Source organism: Podarcis liolepis (assembly GCF_965112155.1).
Source record: "Podarcis liolepis genome assembly, chromosome: 2".
NCBI classification, from domain to species: Eukaryota; Metazoa; Chordata; class Lepidosauria; order Squamata; family Lacertidae; genus Podarcis; species Podarcis liolepis.
The window spans coordinates 46,948,072-46,959,778 of record NC_139555.1 but is presented as its reverse complement, the minus strand read 5'-3'; the positions used below and the strand labels follow the sequence as shown (position 1 = coordinate 46,959,778).

The window sequence follows — 11,707 nt, the reverse complement described above, 5'->3', positions numbered from 1 at the left end:
ATAAAATAAAATAAAAGCTAGGAAGCATCCATTCTTTTCATTTCATTCCTGGAACACCTCTTGCCTTCTCCACTCTGGCCAGCTCTATTTTCACCCCCATCTTTCATGCCCACTATGCTGTGTCTGGCCCCAGATTTTTGTGATGGCAGCAGCACAAGCAGAATCAGACAGAAGAAGGATGAATCCTTTTTAAAAAGCGAAATCTGCAGTGTCATACCTAGCCAAGGAGAAAATGAAAGAGATAGGACGGCTAGACAAATTAAGCACAAATGCGATCAGGCCAGATTGCATACGGATGCAATGGAAGGTGGCATAAACTCAGCTCATGACTGCTGTCGGAAGGAGAGAGAGCAGGATATACTGCAGCTCATCAGTGCCGACGGTTGTTAGCAGGGGGGAAATAGACATATAGAGACTAAAGATGAATGAAACCAGAGACGCTCAAATGTGATGTAAGTAATAGTAATGCTGTTGCCTACACATATATCTGTCTGGCTTGTAGGAGAAGCTCTTCCTTAAAGAAGCTTAAGGGGAAAGAGAACCTTTAAAATGTAGCACATGTGAATTAAATTCCATTTTGCATATTAAAAAGAAAGATGTGGCATGGTTATAGGATGCAAAATCAGTATGTCACTCAAAGACTGGCTTTTGCTATAATTTTGCACATGCTGGGGACTCAGAAATAGCATATGGAATAATGTAAACACGAGCTAGAAGAAAGATGTTGCTTGGGAACAGGGGAATTTTGTTCATATCTCAATATAAATGAGATGTTTTGCAGATATGAGCGTAACACAACACTAGCAGAAAGACAAAGGCCTCTCCCTGTTGCCACCTGAAAAGGAATTTATCTGTTTACTCCTAATCATCAGGCAGAGCCTGCAAATTTTAGTATTATAATTGCAAGACAGAACTCATTTTAACATTTATTGTGGGGACTTGCAAGGACACAGCTCCTTGTAGCCTGGGAAAATCTCTTCTGAAGCCAAGACACTGCAGACGACAATTATGATTATGTAACTTTCTAAAGCATTGTTTCCTTGAAAAGAACTGTCATGTTCTCTTAAGCTACCAAAGCCTTCAGTTTTTATTACTCCATGAATTTGAAGTAATCAGTTCACAGTGTCATTTGTCCTGGTTCCACACATTTTCATGGACCATTGACAAAAATGACGATCAAAAGCAGGTAAATAGAGCTTGTGACACAGATGTGTCTCCATTTACAAGTGTAGCCTGGGGCTTTCCAGGTACTTAAAGCTCCCAGCGACTGCAGCAATCTCTCAAACGGGGTAGGAAATTACCAGAGTGCGGAGGCACTGTTATTTTCCAATGTTCTAGTATATAATGCATCAAAGTATATTTTATATCTGATGGAATGTACACACTGCAAAACAGAAGTAGTGCTGCAAAGTCCACATATAGCAGATATATCCATTTTGCTGAAGCAAGATTAGTTTGTGCTGACTTTCTGGCACTGATAAGACAGGAAGTATTTTGTGCCAAGGAAATCCCAATTTCCCTGTGTGAGGGGGTTTACTTCAAGGTGCTTCAAGACAAAACTAGACATCATTCTAAGCTCACTCGCCCCCCTGTGTCCCCCACCCCCCAGCCTGTGGCTCCTGCTAGGAAGGAAACACAGACTGTGAGGTTTCAGAGCCGTAGGTGATGGCACACAGTAACCTTTTATATTTATTTTATTTTTAAAGGATTAAAATATAAATAAATAACTGCCTGGAAGAGCTCCACTCACTCCAGCAATGTTCAGGCACTAGCTTGGACACACCATTTTTAAAACTGGAGACGTGGAAGGGCGTGCAAAGCAGCCCTGCCCCCAGTCTCCCTGTGTGCATCAACCTGCCTGCACACTCCCTGAGCACCGTTTGCCCAGTTCTCTTGCCACCAGCTTTTTAAACATCACAACAGAATTGTTTTAAGGATAAAATGGGAAGCAGAATGAACCACACACTCTGCCTTGAGCTACCTGGAGGAAAGGTGGACTATGTATGTAAAAAATAAATATTCCCATTTCCAAATTAGCACTAATGGAGAATTTCACAACTGATGCATTACTCTATCTTACCACACACACGACAATAATCACCATACAGCAGTGGGGAGGGGTGGTATTTGTGGTTAGGCACAGTTGTGGGACTGGGAATCTTAAGTAATGACTATTGACAACCAACTATTAAACCCACACAACGGTTTTGTTTTTAAGAAACTTTGCAAATGATATGTTCCTTTACTTCCTGCAACAGGTGGCTGAACTATTTTTAAGGCTAGAAGCTTCACAGAGAAAGAAAATGTGGCGTTGGATGCAAAGCAGAATGGAAATTATTTCAAAGAAGTTACAGGAAGATGTATCTCAGAAAATGGTCCATCTGGCAGGTAGGCAAATGCTCTCCCCACCCCCCCACTCCCACAAAAACTAGAATTCAGAATGAAAATACATACCACAAGGCTATTAGTTTCCATAGAAATTGTAGTATCTACAAGCAGTCATTAGGATCCATCTCTGCTTGGCCAATTTTAGCTTTGTTTGCCTCTTCTGGATTTCCAGAGTCCTCCTAGAACAGCTTTCCCCCACCTGTTTCCCTCAGTGTAGAGAGCCAGTGTGGTGTAGTGGTTAAGAGCGGTAGTCACGTAATCTGGGAAACCGGGTTCGTGTCTCCGCTCCTCCACATGCAGCTGCTGGGTGACCTTGGGCCAGTCACACTTCTGTGAAGTCTCTCAGCCCCACTCACCTCACAGAGTGTTTGTTGTGGGGGAGGAAGGGAAAGGAGAATGTTAGCCGCTTTGAGACTCCTGAAGGGGAGTGAAAGGCGGGATATCAAATCCAAACTCTTCTTCTTCTTCTTCAGACATTTTGAATTACAGCTCTCAATCATCCTTGACCATTGGGCCATGCTGGCTGAGGCTGATGAGAGTTGTAGTCCAAAACATGCAGAGGCCACCATGTAAAGATTTCCTTACATAGTTCAGACCATTTCCTTGGGCCTTAATTGGTTACCAAGGTGAATCAAGCATATTTTGCCCTTTTAAGACTGAACCCTTTTTGAATCCACTGCTTAACTTATGGCAATGCAGTAGAGTTGAACTCACAAACCTATTAATGGAACAAAGATGGGATGCCCTTTGTGTGTTGCTGAACTGCAGTTCACATCCTTACTGACCAAGGCTGATTAGAGTTGATAAACATCTGGAGAGCCATGGGTCCCTTATAACAACAACAACTACAACTACAACTACAACTACAACTACAACTTATTATTTATACCCCACCCATCTGGCTGGGTTTCACAGCCACTCTGGGTGGCTCCCAACAGAATATTAAACAGAATAAAACATCAAACATTATCCCTCTTCTAGCTGCTGACACAAGATAGATGTCACAAGGGAGACTTTCCCCCACCTTAATCAACAGCAGTAAACATGGGAAGAGCACTGAGAGAAACCAGTCCCCCTTTTCACTACCAAGGATATAACAGATGGATACAATAAGGAAGCAATTCTAGTTAGTGGTGTGAGTGTATGGAAGTTCAGTTCAATGAGAAATTCTTAAACCCCCAAAGAGCTAGGAGAAATAGTAAATTTGCAGAAAACTCATTTTAAATCAACTGTAAGAAAAACAGAATATGTAAAATCAACTCACTATCAGTGCATAATGTTTGAGGAGAGAGTAGGGAATTTTTTCTGAGAAGGGAGGAAGATTTCCTAAAATGGTAATTCTGGTGCAATGCTAACAAAGATATTAAAGAGCAAGTTAGGGTACAGAGTTCATGACTTTTAAAAGTGTAAAAACCCCCAAACACAACCCACTTGCTGTTAGAAACACAGTTCACTTTTTACTCAGATTCTGAAGGTGGCCTTGGCTATCAAATCAGCAGACAAAGGTTTGCTGTTGTTTACATGTACCACTCCTCAGAACTATGGAAGAGAAAAATAGTACATTCCTAGGTATGTATCCACATTTTAACAAAATGATTGAAATAGAAATACTCTTGCTTGAGGGAGGTAGTACAGCATGAGCAGGGAACCTGTGCCTACTCAGATGTTGTTGAATTGCAATTCTTATAATCCATGACTATGGGCCATGCTGGCTGAGGTTGATGGGAGCTGGAGTTCAACAACATCTGAAGGGTCAGAAGTTCCTCACGCCCATTGTAGAAGAACGCATGTGGCAAATGTCAGTAGCTTTAAAACTGTAGCCAGCTTCCCCAATAATTCCCTATGGTCTGAAGTTGTTATCTGTATTTATTTTGTATTGGTGAAATCCTTGATATTTGTTCACTCTAAAATTGTATTCCTGTAGTATGGGGATTAATGAGGGGACAACAAAAGTGGACTTTACAAGCTGTTATGGTTACTAAGAGACTTATAATACTCACTAACTATTCTTCACTACTGGGGCTATAATTGACTATCTTTCCTATAGACAACAATTTTGTGTGGATACCTATTTCACCATCTGAAAGACTTCCATAAATGTACATATGTAATGTATGTAGGCTGATAGTTATTCTTAATGGGATCTGCTGCTACTAATGACGATTCATTTTTCCCCTTTGTTGCATTTGCTAATAATAATAGTAGTAATAAAATCAATTGCAACTGGGCAGAAGTTACAATGATAGCAGGTTAAGGATAAAACTTACTGCTTCCCAAGTGCTTCTGAAGACAGCCAAGGGGAGGAAGAGTCCAAGTTCTTCTTTAGGCTCAGAAGGAAGAAAGGCACAGACTTTCCCTGATACTGTGCTGAATATCAAAGTCTCTTAGAAAATTGTGATGAATCTCACTGTTTTTAGAGCGTCTCCACAGTCAGAATAGTGTCTGTGAGAGTCCCTTCACTACTCCAGGCAGGGGAGCTGTCCCTAGTGCTGCAGTGAGACAATTGCCTGAAAACAGCAAGGCTTCTCATAGCTTTCTGAGCAGCTCTGAAGGTCAGGGCAAGAAAGCCCGCATCACTCTTCCCAGCTGAAAACAGTTCGGATGTACCTTTTCCTTAGCATAATAAAAACAGCAGTCCCTTCTTCCTTTGCAGGAGAGGAGGGCATCAAGGTTTTGGTACATTTGCAAACATATTTGTACAAATTTCAAAACTTGAGTTCCACAACTATGATGTAAATTTGTCCAAATTTGACAGCTACAAGTGTGTACAGCAAAATCTGAAGGCTTTACTGTTGTGTTATTATACATAACCCTATGTAAGTCATCCAAAGTAGGTACCACACAGTCAGATCTGATCATGTGATAAAGGGTATAAGAAGAGCCTCGGTGGATCAAGCCAAATGCGCATTAAGTCCAGTATCCTGTTCTCACAGTGGGCCACCAGATGCTGATGGGAAGCTTGCAAGCAGTTCCTCGGTAAGACATATGGTAAAGGATGCATCCTTATGAAAACATTCCTGCTGTTGGTAAAGTTTGTTTTCAGAGCCTGTTCTTTTTATTTAATTCTGATGTACAGTGGAATGTTTTGCATGAAACAGAATATTTGAACAGTATAACCCCAAATCCTGTTGAGAACTCAGCATTAGGGGAAAAAAACCACTGTCATTTAAAAAATTTATTGTCATGATAGCACTGTCATTGTAAAATGGGAATATTAAATCATGTGGGGATGCTATGAAAGACACAAAACTTTAAATGTCATTCGTAACACCTCAAAGCAAGGAAAATTATGTGTCTTTGATATAAGGAAGCACATCTCCAGCAGTATCTGTCATTAATAAATTGTCAGATAAATTTTCTCCAGATGATGGCTGTTTTTACAGTTCTGAAATAATAAAGATATAGGATGTACATTTGTACTGAGCATTTTATTTTATGTTTTGGTGAAAATATCACGTAGTTAAACAGGCTCTCATCAACAGTTTTATCAGTGTCAGGATGGATTTTCCAACACGTTATACAAAGAAATCTGCAGGTTTTTTGCCATGTGTTTTTCACCACATATTTGAGAACATGCCCCAAAGGATAAAAAGAATTATGAGTGAGCAATGATTCCTGTTCCTGCAGTTATTCTATAACAGGCTTCCTCAACCTCGGCCCTCCAGATGTTTTTGGCCTACAACTCCCATGATCCCTAGCTAGCAGGACCAGTGGTCAGGGATGATGGGAATTGTAGTCTCAAAACATCTGGAGGGCCAAGGTTGAGGAAGCCTGTTCTATAACATTCAAAAAGAAAGCTCATGATTTTCCACCCATCCCATCTGATTTGTGTGCAATGCCAATTTAGGTAGCATCTCTGTATGGAAGAGATGATTATGCTCCTTTGGACCATTATAAAAGAAGCAATGGAAGAGGAATTGTGACTCAGTACTTCCTTGGGATTCAGGTAGGTAGCCTTGTTGGTCTGACAAAGTTGAAATAAATAAATAAAATTGTCCAGTAGCACCTAAGAGACCAACTAAGTATGTTCTGGGTATAAGGGTGCATGCACACTTCCTCGTATACTTCCTTGGGAGTTAATGGTGCATAATTAAACTGGAATTCACTACCACCAGAACTAATGATGGCTGCCAATCTGAATTACTTTAAAAACAGATGAGACAAATCCATGCAGAATGAGGCTACTGGTGGCTATTGGCCATGATGGCTCTGTACCACCTGTGTGAACATTGGTTGCTGGGGAACAAGAGTGAGGAGAGTGCTGCTGTGTTCAAATTCCATTTGAGGATTTCCCATAGACACCTGGGTGTGACTACTGTAAGAAGAGAATGCTGAACTGGATGCGCATCTGGTCCTCATTGAACTCTGTAGAATTTACTGTGAATGATGCTTCCAAATTCAGTACTTGTTTGCATTCTAGAAGCTGCTCCACCTTTAATACAAAGTTCACCTCTTCCAAATTGTGGGATTTGGAAAGCAACACTGAATTTATTTTTATTTATTTATTTTTTGCAGAGCAAAATGCTCGGCAACCTTTGCAGACTCAAAGGAAAAAGGATATTTGAACCTGGGAAATCCAAGTGAGGGGAGATGCTTTTGTCGAACAGACTGTCATAGCTTGAAGGCTTGTGTGCTGAAAAACAGGCTCCATTGGAGCTGTTGATCTATGCATTTCATAGTGGATTAGGGTGTGGTTTTGATTCTATGAGATTATTTTGTGGGTTTTTTTGTTTTTGTTATATTACTGTATTACTAACCTCTACTCTGATGTGGGTGCTTTGTTTTACAGGATTTTTTGGGTGCTGTGATTTGATTGAATATGTGCTTTAAATAGCTTTAATTTTCTGGCACCTAGAGAACTCTGGTTTTGAGGCAACTAATAAATGTAATAAATAAATTTGACCTCAAATGAGGCTGAGGAAATAAAATCAAAGTCGACTGTTCTAAAAGTAAGCTGTTTGAACTGTACAGGAAGGGAAGGGGTGTGATGTATGGTTCTTATGATGGTGTCATCCAAATTGCAGCTGGAATTGCATGTTGTCATATGCTGAAAAGTTCCCTATGTGTAAAGCACAGGAATTCAGTGCACAGAGCATGTGACAGCCCCCATTGTTGAAAAAAATATGGATCCAATAACTCTTTAAAATCCATGTGCATGCTCACAAGCAAGACAGTGGGGTTTTTTACCCTGTAATTATAGTAAGAGAGGGGAACCTTATACCTTCAGATGTTGCTGAACTGAAGCTCCCATAAGCCTTAGCAAGCATGGCCAATGACCAGGGATGAAGGAAGCTGTAATTCAGCAACATTTTTTTGGGGGGGTGTCATAGGTTCCCCTCACTTGATTTGGAGGCTTTAGAAGTCATGCACAGGACTGCAAATGAACCCTTTTGTCAGACTGAGGACTACGGTACGTTCCCTTGCTGGAAATATTCCAGGGGGCCACACTGAAGCTGTGGGCAGGCCAGAACCAAATGTAGGGAGGGTCAGCAGCAAATATGAGCCGTGCAGCAGACATTCCTCTTACGTTTCTGGAGTAGGCTGCATGCCCATTGTGCAATGTGAGAGGTTTCTGCATCCACCCACCCATCTCTGCATCCTTAGTCCAGGCCAACAAGAGGTCCAGGTTCAAGGACATATTACAGTCAGACCCCAGAAGTACAGGTCCAGCAAATGTGTGTGGCCTGGGCATGGAGCTGGCCTAAGGATTTCTAGCCCCAACACAAATAATGGGAGTCCTTTTACCTGCAAATCTGAGGCACATTGCAAGACTGTCCTTCTGACATGATCTTTCATTTGCTTAATAAGGCAAGGGTTATGAATGTCCCGGACACTGTAGAGCATATTCTCTTTCATTGCCCATTGTACAGTACGCTCCGTCAACGCATGCTGTCCCCTCTTTTGGGTGGTCTGGAACCCCAGCAAGGTGAATGTGTGGGATTCTGCCTATCTGACGTTGACCAAAGGATAACGGCGGGGGTAGCCGAGTTTTTGGCTGCAGTCCTCCAAGGAGCAGGTTAACAAGGAAAACCACTGATTCTATATGTATATATATATATATGTTTGTAGCCAACTGCTGCCTTTTTATATATACTTCAAGGCTTTTACATGTTATTTTCCTTTTTACGGTTTTTATTTGCATAATGCCTAATAAAGGTTTGATTTCAACAATAAGGCAAGGATCCCTGAAAAAATACAATACAACCTAGACATGTACGGAAGATAGCAAAGCACTATGTTCATTCCAAATGCAGGATATGGGTGTGGGAGCACAACTGTTAGGGGATTTTAATGACATATGGTAGGATTCATCAGTGAGAACCCAGCGCAAGGACTTCCACTTGTGCAATTGGGCTTTCCTACCCCACCTGCACAACCCATGAATTTTGCACTTGTGAGGGTGGAAGAACCTCCAGGAGGAGGACAGAGCGGATTCTTTCGTCTGGCAAGCTGAAATGCTTGTGCAGATGGAATGATTGGAAAAGCGTTACACTGAATTTTCCCCAATCCTAGCCAATCTTAAGGGATAGAAATAATAATAATAAAATTGGCATAAATGAGAATCTTAAACTATGGAATGTATTACATACAGAGGAAATTGGTTGACTATAGAAAGAGAAGGTTCACTTCAGGACGAAGCCCAAATAATCTACTGTCTGAGGCAGCCTTGATGCACAGTATCTGTCTTGATGCTTTAGTTGAGATTCCTGCATTGGGGGGGGGGGGTTGGACTAGATGACCCCTGCGGTGCCTTCCAACTCTACAGTTCTATGATACCCAAAGCCAGACAAGTTATTTCCATCATGCGGGCTTCCCACAGACATATGGTTGGTCACTATGAGAACACAAAGCTGGACTATGCAGACCTTTGATCTGATGCAGCAGGGCTCCTTACGTTCTTATTTTGAAACCTGAGAAAGAAAATTCCACAGGCAGGTCTCTTCCTCCCTGGCCCCTGCCCAACAATAACAAATTAAATAAATAACAATTTGCTGTCTCTTCGTGACACACCAAATCAGTTGCCTGATGCAGCCACCTCATTCTGTCTAATGGTGGGACCAGCCCTGTGGGCACTCCATTGCTGTTACCTCTTCTCCTACAAAAACATCTTGTTGTAAGTGGGATCAATACTCACTCAGCTTGTAAATTGTACATCAAGGACAGGAAAAAACCAGCTACGTTTATCATTACGCACTGGATGTTCAAAGCAAATACAGACTTTTTTTAAACAATACAAATATGTCTGGGTTTTGAAAAATATATAAAAGAAGTTTGAATAATGCTTAGACAAGTGGCCCTGCTTGGCAAATAATGTTTTGCAATTTATTTAGTAAGAACCCTTGTCCCTGATCCTCAGCATCTGCTCAAACATTACCGGGAGTTACTGTGGCTGCAAATCATTATTTTCAAGTCAAGTAATGACTTGTATTAACTTGACCAATAAGAGATCTCCTAATGGGGCTGCAGATAAATAGTATCACTCTGGTAACTACCATGATCAACTCTAGTAAGCAGAAGAAAGTGAATCATTAAGCGCTTCAGTTTGTTCATGTATCTCTATTGACTTTAAGTGGACTGAGAGTGCTTGTGTGCCCCTAGGACTGGAAATTAAGCCTTGCTATTTATAGTCCCTCTTCCTAGTTTTCAGTGCTGTTCAAGGAAGATGTCACAATAACGCACCATTATATTCATCCAAGTAAAGCAGTCTATATGCTAGAGTGAGGATGAAGATAGACTGGCGTTTGGAATGGTAAATTACGAGCTGTGATAAAAGCATCTACCACAAATGGTGTTTGCTGTTTCTGGGACATTTAGGTTTAAGTTTGGGATTATAGCCCAAGAGCTCTCTTCTTCTCTCTTTGCTAGGTCTGAACATTTAGGAAGGGATTCCACTGAGTGCAGGCTAAAACCTATTTGTAGTACTGAGACTAGGCTACACTCAACATGGGACTTGCCCTTGCAAACTGTTCTAACATTAAGGAATAAATTTTTAAAATTAAAAAAATTGTCCAGTAGCACCTTAGAGACCAACTAAGTTTGTTCTGGGTATAAGCTTTTGTGTGCATGCACACTTCTTCAGATACACGAAAGCTTACACCCAGAACAAACTTAGTTGGTCTCTAAGGTGCTACAGGACAATTTTTTAATTTTTTTAATTTATTTCGTCTGCGTCAGATCAACACGGCTACCTACCTGTTCTTACATTGTAGCTGATATATATCACACATTCCTCATCATATTTCTTGTTCCTTTTAGGTGTTGTTGTTTTTAAGTGTGTGCCCCAAAATGTAAAGGGTAATGCAATGAACAGGTATTTTTGCTAATAATAAGCAGTCACCTGAAGTACACAGGGGGCATTAGTCCATTAGGGCAAATAGAGTACTTTTGTCTGACGGCTTACTTATTTACTACTGAGATACCTGCTGGTACTGGCCGACAACCTTCTGCTTCAGTCTTGTCCTAGTGAAATTCTGCACCTACTCATCTCAAGAAACAGAAGGTTCTATAAGGATAGATGTAGCCATTGCTTACAAAGAAACAATGGAATATTAGGAGGAACAAGTAGGAGGGAAGGAAAGAGTGGCAGTTTTGGTAAAATGATTTTTGCTTAGGTTAATTTATGTACTGCCTGCTTAGCTTCTACTTTTGAGATGGGAGCGCCTTCAGTCTGCATTCATTCACTTATTAATTAATTATATTTATTAGTCACTTTTGTCCGAAATGCGAATTCAAAGCAACTTACAAAAATAAGCATTAAAACCCTTTGTGAGCCATCTTGGGGACCTTTTTGGCAGAAAGGTGGCATAGAAATAAACTAAGAATAAAAATGCTCTTTGACACCCCTCTTGCTTAAGAGGCCCTGCACTTTCTCTTTTTGGAATGAGGAGCTGGAAGGATGTGTTGAGAGGCCCTGCCTTTCTCCCAGCAGAGAAGAAAGTATGACAGTACCCAAGTATACTGAGCCAAGAAATTCAGCTAGAAATTCAGTGTCATGAAATTTTACTGCTGCCTCCATGTCATTGAAGGGAGGGAGAAAGGAACAAAAACCAGAATTAGTTGGTTGTGGCTCTGTTTCCACCTCCCATTGACCATCCTGCCTGGTTCCAATGGACACCAGACACCACTGAAATAGTAACTCTCTTGTGTACCATCACAATCTCCAAGGCCAACAGAAAAAGCTTGCTTTCTGCCTGCTAAGACTAAGTGAATATAAAGCAATGATCATATTAGTTGAGAAGATGTGGCTCTAAGTAGAAGCTTGCCAGAGGCAACAATTCCCCCTCCCACAAAGCCTTTTGGGGGGGGGGAGTAGCAGGAG

At 41.1% G+C, this 11,707-nt stretch overlaps 1 long non-coding RNA gene across 1 annotated transcript in view; it reads left to right on the top strand.

The window, feature by feature from the left end:
• Positions 1-261: 261 nt before the first annotated feature.
• Positions 262-11,707, top strand: part of LOC310697073 — a 146,052-nt gene continuing 134,606 nt past the window's right edge. The window contains exons 1-2 of the long non-coding RNA XR_014520918.1: positions 262-452; positions 2,259-2,388. This is a non-coding gene — a long non-coding RNA (uncharacterized lncRNA). The remainder of the gene's footprint in view (positions 453-2,258; positions 2,389-11,707) is intronic.